Genomic DNA, 11,410 nt, shown 5'->3' on the forward strand with positions numbered 1-11,410 from the left:
CCGGCCTAAGCCTCCCAAAGTGCTGGGATTACACATGTGAGCCCCTGTGTCTGGCCTTATTTATTTATTTATTTTAATTTCTCACCCATGCTGGAGTGCAGTGATGAGGTCTCAGCTCACTGCAGTCTCTGCCTCTCAGGCTCAAGCAATTCTCATGTCTCAGCCTCCTGAGTAGCTAGGATTACAGGTACACTCCACCAAGTCTGGCTAATTTTTGTATTTTTAGTAGAGATGGGTTTTTGCCATGTTAGCTAGGCTGGTCTTGAACTCCTGGCCTCAAGTGATCTGCCCGCCTCGGCCTCCCAAAGTGCTGGGATTACAGGCGTGAGCCACTGCGCCCAGCCAAGATTGGCCCTTAGGAAGCAGAGGGCTTTGCACAGTGGCTCAAGCCTGTAATCCCAGCCCTCTCGGAGGCCGAGGCAGGCAGGTCATGAGGTCAAGAGTTCAAGACCAGCCTAGCCAACATGTTAAATAGGAAAACTGACACCACAATTCAGTTCTTTATGCTTTCTCAGTCAACATGTTTTCTGCCACCATAATCTGTTTTGAAAATTCTAGTAACAAAATCTCTGATTATATTTTTCTTCTCATGAGATGTTTTTTTTTTTAAGTCACTCAAATATATAAGTAAAAGCTTAGAAACCTACGTGTAGACCAGGTGTAGTAGTTCACACCTGTTGTCCCAGCACTTTGGGAGGCTGAGGCAGGTGAATCACTTGAGCCAAGGAGTTTGAGACCAGCTTGGGCAACATGACGAAACATCATCTCTGGGCCAGGTACAGTGGCTCACGCCTATAATTCCAACCCTTTGGGAGACCAAGGTGGGTAGATCACTTGAGATCAGGAGTTTGAAACCAGTCTGGCCAACACAGTGAGACCCCCATCTCTACTAAAAATACAAAAATTAGCTAGGCATGGTGGCACACGTTTGTAATTCCAAGGCTGAAGCAGAAGAATTCTATGAACCCAAGAGACGGAGGTTGCAGTGAGTCAAGATCGTGCCAAAGATCGTGCCACTGCACTCCAGCCTGAGCAACAGAGCAAAACTCTGTCACAAAAAAAAAAAAAAAACTACCAAAAAATACAAAAATTAGTCAGATGTGGTGGCATGCACCTTAGTCCCAGCTACTCTGGAAGCTGAGGTGAGAGAATCACTTGAGACCAGGAGTTTGAGGCTAAAGTGAGCCAACATCGCACCACTGCACTCTAGCCTAGATGATAGAGCGAGACCCGATTTCAAAACAAACAAAAAACTACATGTAAAATATTCGTACTTTACAACTTTAGTAACACTTACTGTCTGTCTAGCATCGATGCTGGCAACATGCTCATTAAGGCCACGGTTGATATATGCAAACTCTATAGCTCTTCTTGATATCCAACATGTCTTCTTACTGTAAAAGAAAAGTTAGACATTAAAGTCAAATTCACATCAAACTATAATCACCCAAGAAATCAAAGTCAAAATGTATATAATATTTTTAATACATATGATATTCCAAATACAGAAGACAAGAAAGACTGTGCTTACTGCCATTGGAGGTGACTATGGCACTCTGAAAATGTCTATATTAAAGAAAATAATTAAGCATTTCTTCTGCCTTTAAGTAGAACACTAATTCTAGGTAACAAAATAGCCTCAGTTGATGAAAGAAATCTTATCTTTCTAGACAGTGGCTAGCTACTAAATGTAAAAGGAACAACAGAACCCAAAACAATGGTTTCACCTGTAATTAAATAGCTAATCAAGAATCATCAATTAATGCTAAAATCATTAGGTGAAAAGTTGATAAAGAAATTGACCTGGCCAAGGGTGGTGGCTCACATCTGTAACCCCAGCGCTTTGGAGGCCAAGGTGAGTGGATCACTTAAAGTCAAGAGTTCGAGACCAGCCTGGCCAACATGGTAAGACTCCCATCTCTACTAAAAATAAAAATTAGCTGAGCATGGCAGTACGCACCTGTAATCCCAGCTACTTGGGAGGGAGCCTGAGGCAGGAGAATCACTTGAACTTGGGAGGTGGAGGTTGCAGTGAGCCAAGATGGCTTCACTGCACTCTAGCCTGGGTGACAGAGTGAGACTCCATTTCAGAAAAAGTCCCACAAAAAAAAAAAAAAAAAAAAGAAATATATTTGGGGCTGGGCGAGGTGCCTCACGAGTGTAGTCCTATTACTTTGAGAGGCCTGCAGGGGCGGGGAAGGATTGCCTAAGCTCAGGAGTTGAAGACCAGCTGGGGCAACATGGTGAAACTCCATCTCTACTAAAATTACAAAAAATAGCCAGGCGAGCCAGGTGCAGGGGCTGATGCCTGTAATCCTAGCACTTTGGGAGGCAAAGGCAGGAGGATCAGGAAGATCAAAACCATCCTGCCCAACATGGTAAAACCCCATCTCTACTAAAACTACAAAAATTACCTGGGTGTCGTGGGGTGTGCCTGTAGTCCCAGCTACTCAAAAAGCTGGGGCAGGAGAATTGTCTGAACCCAGGAGGCAAAGGCTGTAGTGGGCCAAGATGGCACCATTGCACTCCAGCCTGGTGACAAGAGCGAAAGTCCATCTCAAAAAAAAAAATTTACCTGATGTCAAAGAACCACCCTACAGATTACCACTTGCTGGAAGCAAAATGAAAATCATAACTTTATAATGAAATGGTAAGGTTCTCACCACATTAACTTGGTGATCAAATACAGCAACAAAATAGTGGGACTAGACATTCTATGCCTCTTAACAAGAAACAGAAGGAAGTACATAGAATTACTAAATGAAGTACTCTTCCAAAACTGTTTAATCTAAGTCTACTCACCTTTAGATCTAACTCCCAATTTAAAGGAAATAAATACAGGGGATACAGAAAGTCATACTATTCTATGAGGAAACAAGCGGCAATATAAAATGTAATCATCTCAACAGGCCTAATGGGTCAATACCACAGGGACAGAGAAGCAGAGTAGAAAAGGAGGTGTATGGGTAGAGGAGACAGTTCTACCTATATATTAAAAAACACTCAAGAGATTACAGTTCTACCTATATATTAAAAAAGACTCAAGAGATTACAACCAAATGCAATGGGTAGCTCTTGATTGAAATATGGCATTTTTTTAAAAAAACACCAGCCAGGTGCAGTGGCTCATGCCCAGCACTTTGGGAGGCCAAGGCAGACAGATCACCTGAGTTCAGGAATTCAAGACCAGCCTGACCAACATAAAGAAGCCCCATCTCTACTAAAAATACAAAAAATTAGCCAGGTGTGGTGGCACATCCGTGTAATGACAGCTACTCAGGAGGCTGAGGCAGGGGAACTGCTGGAACCCAGGAGGCAGGGATTGCAGTGAGCCGAGATTGAGCCATTGCACTCCAGACTGGGCATCAAGAGCAAAACTCCACCTCAAAAAATAAATAAATAATTTAAAAATTTTTTTTAAAAAGTGTTAGCGAAGATGTAGAGAAACTGGAACTCTTGTGTACTACTGGTAGGAAGATAAAATGGCACAGCCACTATGCAAAGGGTATGGCACTCCTCAAAAAATTAAAAATATAATTATCATATGATCCGCAATTCCACTTCAGGGTACATAACCAAAATAATTAAAAACAGGATCTCAAATAGATATTTGCATATGCATGTTCATTACAGCATTATTCATAATAGTTCAAGAGATGGAAGCAACTTAAATGCCCAAGAACAGGTGAATGGATTAAAAAAAAAACGTGGTACATACATACAATGGAATATTATTCAACCTTTAAAAAGTGCACAGTGGCTCATGCCTGTAATCCCAGCATTTGGAAGGCCAAGGCTGGCTGATCACTTGAGCCTAGGAGTTCAAGACAAGCCTGGGCAACATGGCAAAACCTCATTTCTACGAAAAATACAAAAACTATCCAGGTGTGGTGGTGCATATCTGTGGTTCCAGCTACTCGGAAGGCTGAGGTGGGAGGATGGCTTGAGCCCAGGGAGGTCAAGGCTGCAGTGAGTCATGATTACATCACTGTACTCCAGCCTGGGTGACAGAGCAAGACCCTGTCTAAAAAAATAAAAAATAAAAAATAAAAAAAAGGAAATCAAGTCATATGCTGCAACATGGATGAACCTTAACGACATTATGCTAAGTGTCATAAGCCAGTCACCCCAAAAACAGCAATAACAATGACAAAAAACTGCATGTTTCTACTTAAATCGGTTATCTACAGTAGTCAAACTCTAGACACAGAAAGTAGAATCATGGTTGTCAAGGGCTAGGAAGAGGAACAAAAGGGGTTCGCTGAGTACAGTTTCAGTTTGGCAAGATGAAAAGAACTGCACAACAATGAGCGTAGTTAACACTACTGTTCTGTACTCTTAAAAGTGGTTAAGATAGCCGGGCTTGGTGGCTCACGCCTACAATCCTTGCACTTTGGGAGGCCGAGGTGGGTGGATCACTTGAGCTCAGGAGTTCAAGACCAGCCTGGCCATTATGGTGAAACCCCCATCTTTAAAAAAAAAAAAAAAAGTGGTTAAGATAGTAAATACGTTGTACTTTTTTCCACAATTAAAAAAACTATGAGGAGCTTAACTACAAAGAAAAAAATTGAGAGAAGGTAATTTAGCAGAGAAAGAGAATGTTCACTCAAGAGAGAGAGAATCAATAAGAGAACAGAACCAGGCGCAGTGGCTCACACCTATAATCCCAACACTTTGGGAGGCCAAGGCAGGTGGGTCACTTGAGGTCAAAAGTTCAAGACCAGCCTTGGCCAACATGGTGAAACCTCATCTCTACTAAAAAACATAAAAATTAGCTGGATGTGGTGGCATATGCCTGTAGTCCCAGGTCTTGGGTATCTGAGGCAAGAGAATCGCTTGAACCAGGAAACCGGGAAGGTAGAGGCTGCAGTGAACCAAGATCGTGCCACTGCACTCTAGCCTGGGCAACAGAGTGAGACTCCATCTCAAAAAAAAAAGAAATCCTGAGAAATGAACTAAATTTAATTACAAGTACATAATCAATTATTAACTCTGGGTCCCCAGAAAAAAACGCTTTACTGGATCTTTATAGGTCCAGAAACTACGTGCAAAATAAATACTCTACTAGGTACTCGTACTCCCCAGGGACTGCATGTATGATATCCATTCCCCCTAGTCAATCACTTCTTCCTTCCCAACCACTGCCAAAAAAGCCTCCATCCTCTCCTACTGTACTTAAAAATGCTACAAAATTGAAATTCCTGCATTGGAAAAACTGTCTAGAAATTTTATGTTCTCTGTGCACACAGAACTGATAATGATCAGACTAACCAAACTCCTATTATTTCCTATACAGTTTCAGTTTCTTAAAATGAAAGTAGGCTGGGTGTGGTGGCTCACGCCTGTAATCCAAGTAATTTGGAGGCCAAGGCGGGCGGATCACCTGAGGTTGGGAGTTCAAGACCAGCCTGACCAACATGGTGAAACCCAATCTTTATGAAATAATTTAAAAAAAAAAAATTAAAGTAGTTTATATTTGTTGTTTCAACTTCTTTCTGTTGACTCCTTGACCCAGTACAATCCACCCTCCCACCCCAAGCAGCATTTACTGGTTTTTCTCTGGCTGGCCCTTCTTGGTCTCTGTCACGGATTTCCTGTCTTCTGCTCACTTTTTCAGTGTCATTGCTCGCTAAGGTTCTGTTTCTCATCTTTTGTTCAAGTGACCTCTTCTAGGTCCATCCAAACCCATGGCTTCAATGCCTGTATAAGTGTGACTCTACTTGATAATCTTCTCCCAAACCCCAATATAGTTAACTGCTTGACAGATATATCCAGTTGAATATTCCATGGGCATTTCAAACCTGAGAGATCTAGCTTAAATGTCCTTCAATGACTCTCCATAGCTTTTAAGATCAAGTTCCAACTATGTGGTAAAGGATTCAAGGAATTCTATGACATGGTCCCTTATCTACCTTTGGCCTCCTCTTCTACTTCCCATCAGGTACTCTCTACTCCACCTGCATCTAGTTATTTGTTTCCCACACAAGGAAGGCCATTTCACAGCTCTGTGCCTTATACATGCTCTGCCTTAAAGTCCCTCTACCCCAGCTGGGTGTGGTAGCTCACACCTGTAATCCCAGTACTTCGGGAGGCCAAGGTGGGCAAATGACAAGGTAAGGAGTTCAAGACTAGCCTGACCAACATAGTGATACCCCGTCTCTGTTAAAGATACAAAAATTAGCCAGGCACGGTGGCGCACGCCTGTAATCCCAGCTACTTGGGAGGCTGAGGCAGAATTGCCTGAACCCAGGAAGCAGAGGTTGCAGTGAGCTGAGATTCCACCACTGCACTCCAGCCTGGGCGACAGACCGAGAATCCATCTCAAAACAAAAAAAAAGGGCCTCTACCCCATCACACCGAACCCATATTTCTTGATTCAATTTACTTTCCTTCCGGAAAGTTTCCCACTATCTCAACGCATGATTTAGCTACAGCTCCCAACGCACCCTAGGCATCTATCTTAGCATCTTTGTATTTACTTGTTGAGACTACTAGTCTGTAAGCTTCTCACAGATATGTATTTTATTTAGCAAACAAGAGCTCAATAATACTTGTTTATAAGCTAGCACAGGCCAAAAGGCCAACTTCTTTAAAATACTGGACTTACTATTTTAGTACCTGGAATACACAGGTCCATAATACAGGGCATCTCTTTACCACAAATAAAGAACTTATGAAAATAAATTAATAATCAGAAAGGTGGTTAAGAATTACAGTGGATGAGACCAGGCACAGTGGCTCATATGTGGTCCCAGCACCTTGGGAGGCTACAGCAGGAGGATCACTTGAGCTCAGAAGTTCAAGGCCAGCCTAGGCAACATAGTGAGATCCCACATCTCTAAATAAAGAAATAAAATTGGCCAGGCACAGTGGCTCATGCCTGTAATCCCAGCACTTTGGGAGGCCAAGGCGGGAGGATCATCTGAGGTCACGAGTTCAAGACCAGCCCGACCAACATGATGAAACCCCGTCTCTACTAAAAAGACCAAAAATTAGCCGGGTGTGGTGGCGCACACCTGTAATCCCAGCTACTTGGGAGGCTGAGACAGGAGAATCACTTGAACCTGGCAGGCAGAGGTGAGCTGATCTCGCAACATTGCACTCCAACCTGGGCAACAAGAGAGAAACTTCATCTCAAAAACAGATACATAGACAGATAAATTTAAAAAGAATTAAAGTAGATATTCTTTATGTCTGCCCAGAACTGCTTCCCCTCCGCTACTTGAGGTCTGGTCTGCTTTTTGCTAACAGATCCCTGGCCACGTAAGTGAGCATATCACACAACCTGGAATGAACTAGGCATAGTACCTCAACCTCTCAAATGCTAGATTGGGTCAAGGTTCTAGTTGATACCCCTGTGCTGCCAGGAACCAGGTGTCACCATGTGAAGAAACATATTTGCACTAAAAGGAATGAAGCCTCCTGTGGAAGAAACTGATAATTGATTTAAAAAAAAAAAAAAAAAAAAAGAAGAAGAAGAAAGGAATGAAGCCAGTATGCACAGAGTATAAGCACAAAAAGGTCCCAACTATGGGCAAGTTCCCACCCTAGCTCTTCATGGTCATCTCTATCCATACAATGTCTATTATATGGTTATATGAACCAATAACTTTTTCTCCTAGAGACTACTTCAAGTTGTATTTCTGTTACTTGAGCTCCAAAAAGCCCTAACTAATAGAGAAATGAACTGATAAAATTTAGACACCAAAGGATATTTTTCATTCAGGCTATAAAAGGGCCTGATATGCCTTCTCTAGCTTAGAAAACTTTCATCTACCAAATATAATGTCCCTTTCCTCTTCCTATTAGATAAACCCCAAAATTACTATCTCATTCTCTTTTCAATACAGTTCATGCAAATCACATCATTTTTTAAGACGGTCCATTTCCCGCTATGTGGTAAGATGATAAATAACCAAGCAATTACAAGGTAATAAAAGAACATGGAGTGCTAAGGACACAGAAAGGAGGCCCATGTAACCCAGATTTGAAGTATCAAGGGCTTTCTCCCAGAGCTACCACCTAAGCTGAGACCTGAAAGACAAGCCTGTGTTAAGAAAACAAAAGTGAGGGTATGGAGTAAACTAGGAAAGGTATTCCAAACAGATACAAGCTTCTGTACTCAGGCATAGATTTAAGGAACTCTGACCACTTCAGAGGGAAATACAAGGAACTTAACAGAAGTAGCACACTGACAGCCAAGTGTCAATAGGGATCCAAATCATGAGAATCCTGAAAGCCAAGTGAAGAAGTTCAAAAGGTTCACACACACACACAAAAAAAGAGGAAGTTCAGAAGGCCATGAAATCACAAACAAAGCTCAAATGTGTTAGATTACTGTAGCTACAGTGGAAAAAAAATGACTGGAAGACTGAAAGCAGGGATGACCTGTTAGGGGGCTCATGCAACAACCCAGGTGAGAGAGGAAACTAACACATGGAATAGGATGGCAGCAGTGAGGATAGGGAAAAGGAACAGATTCATGAGATATTAAAGAGAAAAAATCCAATGGGGCTGAGTAATGATTCCAAATATGAAAGAAAAAAAGAGTAAAAGGAATAGGCCAGGTTTCTACCAAGTTATTATTAGCAGTATATACTATATACTGATTTCTTTTTTTTTTTTTTTTAAGATGGGGTTTCACCATATTGGTCATGCTGGTCTCGAACTCCTGACCTCAGGTGATCTGCCCACCTCAGCCTCCCAAAGTGCTGGGATTACAGGCATGAGCCACCGCGCCCGCCCTATATACTGATTTCTTACCACATACATGCACTATCGCATTTAATCTTCCCCTACAGATAAGACAGAAAACAAGCAGAGTTTGTTTTAGTTTTTTGGTTTGGGGATGGTAAGGTTATTAGCAACTACAGTTTTGGATATGCGGAGTTTGAGGTACCCATAGGAACATCCAAATGGACATGTCATGAAGATAGATGATATGAGTCCAGTTACCAGAAAATAGCTTTCAGTTGCAAACTACAGAATTATCAGCATGTGGATGGTAACTGGGGAAATTCCTTTTTTTTTTTTGAGATGGAGTCTCGCTCTGTTGCCCAGGCTGGAGTGCAGTGGCATGATCTCAGCTCACTGCAACCTCTGCCTCCCAGATTCAAGCAATTCTTCTGCCTCAGCCTCCAGAGTAGCTGGGACTACAGGAACCTGCCACCATGCCCAGCTAATTTTTGTATTTTTAGTAGAGACGGGGTTTCGCCATGTTGGCCAGGCTGGTCTCAAACTCCTGACCTCAAGTGATCTTGCCACCTCAATCTCCCAAAGTGCTGGGATTACAGTCATCAGCCACAGCACCCAGCCTATCATACTTTATACTAAAATAAATTCTAATAAAGAACTAATTTTAGAAATATTAGGGAAAAACTGATTATCGCATCTGTAGAACAAGGCAATTTCACAGTGTGGAAGTATGAAGCAATGACAGGATGATAAATTCACATATGCCTTTTTTTTTTAACTTTTTGTTTTATTTGATCATTTTATTTTTTAAAAAATATTTCAGAGACAGGCGCAGTGGCTCATGCCTGTAATTCTAGCACTTTGGGAGGCCAAGGCGGGGAGATCACCTACGGTCGGGAATTCGAGACCAGCCTAACGAACGTGAAGAAACCTTGTCTTTACTAAAAATACAAAATTAGCAGGGCATGTGGTATGCCTGTAATCCCAGCTACTTGGGAGGCCGAGGCAGAAGAATTGCTTGAACCCGGGAGACAGGAGGTTGCAATGAGCCCAGATCGTGCCATTGCACTCCAGCCTGGGGAACAAGAGCAAAACACCATCTTAAAAAAAAAAAAAAAAAAAAGAAAAGAAAATTACCTAAGCATGGTGGCTGACGCCTGTAATCCTAGCTACCCTGGAGGCCAAGACAGGAGAATCACTTGAACCCACGAGGCAGAAGTTGATGTGAGCAGAGATCTCGCCACTGCACTGCAGCCTGGGCAACAAGAGCGAAACTCCACCTCAAAAAATAAATAAACAGGCTGGGTGCAGTGGCTGAAGCCTGTAATCCCAGTATTTTAGAAGGCTGAAGCAGGCAGATCACCTGAGGTTAGGAGTTTAAGACTAGCCTGGCCAACATGTCGAAACCCCATCTCTACTAAAAATACAACAATTAGCCGGACGCAGTGGCATACATCTATAAGCCCAACTAAACAGGAGGCTGAGGCAGGAGAGTCACTTGAACCCAGGAGGCAGAGGCTGCAGTGAGCCGGGATCGTGCCACTGCACTCCAGACTGGGCAACAAGAGCGAGACTCCATCTCTAAATAAATAAAATTAAAAATAAAAACACAAACATTAGCCGAGCATGGTGGTAGGCACCTGTAATCCCAGCTAGTCAGAGGCTGAGGCAGGAGAATCGCTTGAACCCAACAGACAGAGGTTGCAGTGAGCCGAGAAGATGACACCACACTCCAGCCTTGATGACAGAGTGATAGAGTGATACTCCAGCTCAAAAAAATAATAATAACAAAGACACTAATAACCATATATCTGAGGCTTGCATAAAGTTTTAAGAAAAACAGTCATGAGCACAGTGGCTCACACCTGTAATTCTAGCGCTTTAGGAGGGTGAGATGGGAGGATCGCTTGAGCCCAGAAGTATCAGACCAACCTGGGCAATATGGCAACAACACCCTGTCTCAATTTAAATTTAAAAAAAAAAAAAAGAAGAAAAGAAAAACAGCCAATAAATGATCAAAGGATATGGTCACACAATCCATTTAGAGAAAAAGGCCAGGCATGGTGGCTCAGGCCCATATTCCCAGCAACTTGGGAGGCTGAGCTAAGAGGACTGCTTGAGCCCACAAGTTTAAGACCAGACTAGGCAATACAGCAAGACCCTGACTCTACAGAAAAAAAAATTTTTAATGAGCCAGGCTTTGCTTATACTCCCAGCTACTCAAGAGGCTGTTGCAGGAGGATCCCTTGAGCCCAGGAATTCAAGGCTACAGTGAGCTATAATTGTGCCACTGTACTCCAGCCTGGGTGACAGAGGGAGACACAGTCTCCAAAAAAAATTTTTTTTAAATCTAGCTACTTAGCCACATAAATTTATTAAAGGCTCTTTGAATCTCTGAATTTGTATGTGAGCTCAGATAGAATTGATTAACGAGGCCGGGAACGGTGGCTCATGCCTGTGATCCCAGCATCTTGGGAGGCCAAGGTGGATCACCTGAGGTCAGAAGTTCATGACCAGCCTGGCCAACATGGCAAAACCCTGTCTCTATAAAAATACAAAAATTAGCCGGGCATGATGGTGTGTGCCTGTAATCACAGCTACTTGGGAGGGTGAGGTGGAAGAATCACTTGAAACTGGGAAGCAGAGGTTGCAGTAAACCGAGATCACACCATTGCACTCCAGCCTGAGTGACAGAGCAAGACTCCATCTCAAAAAA

At 42.7% G+C, this 11,410-nt stretch overlaps 1 protein-coding gene across 6 annotated transcripts in view; it reads right to left on the reverse strand.

The window, feature by feature from the left end:
* The window catches only part of N4BP2 (NEDD4 binding protein 2), a 102,258-nt gene that overhangs the window by 86,236 nt on the left and 4,612 nt on the right, over window positions 1–11,410 (reverse strand). For all 6 annotated transcript variants that reach the window (XM_017509886.2, XM_037731843.1, XM_037731842.1 and 3 more), the window contains exon 2: window positions 1,298–1,394. The gene's annotated coding sequence lies outside the window, so the exon portion shown is untranslated. The remainder of the gene's footprint in view (window positions 1–1,297; window positions 1,395–11,410) is intronic.

Source organism: Cebus imitator, unplaced genomic scaffold, assembly GCF_001604975.1.
Source record: "Cebus imitator isolate Cc_AM_T3 unplaced genomic scaffold, Cebus_imitator-1.0 Scaffold425, whole genome shotgun sequence".
NCBI classification, from domain to species: domain Eukaryota; kingdom Metazoa; phylum Chordata; class Mammalia; order Primates; family Cebidae; genus Cebus; species Cebus imitator.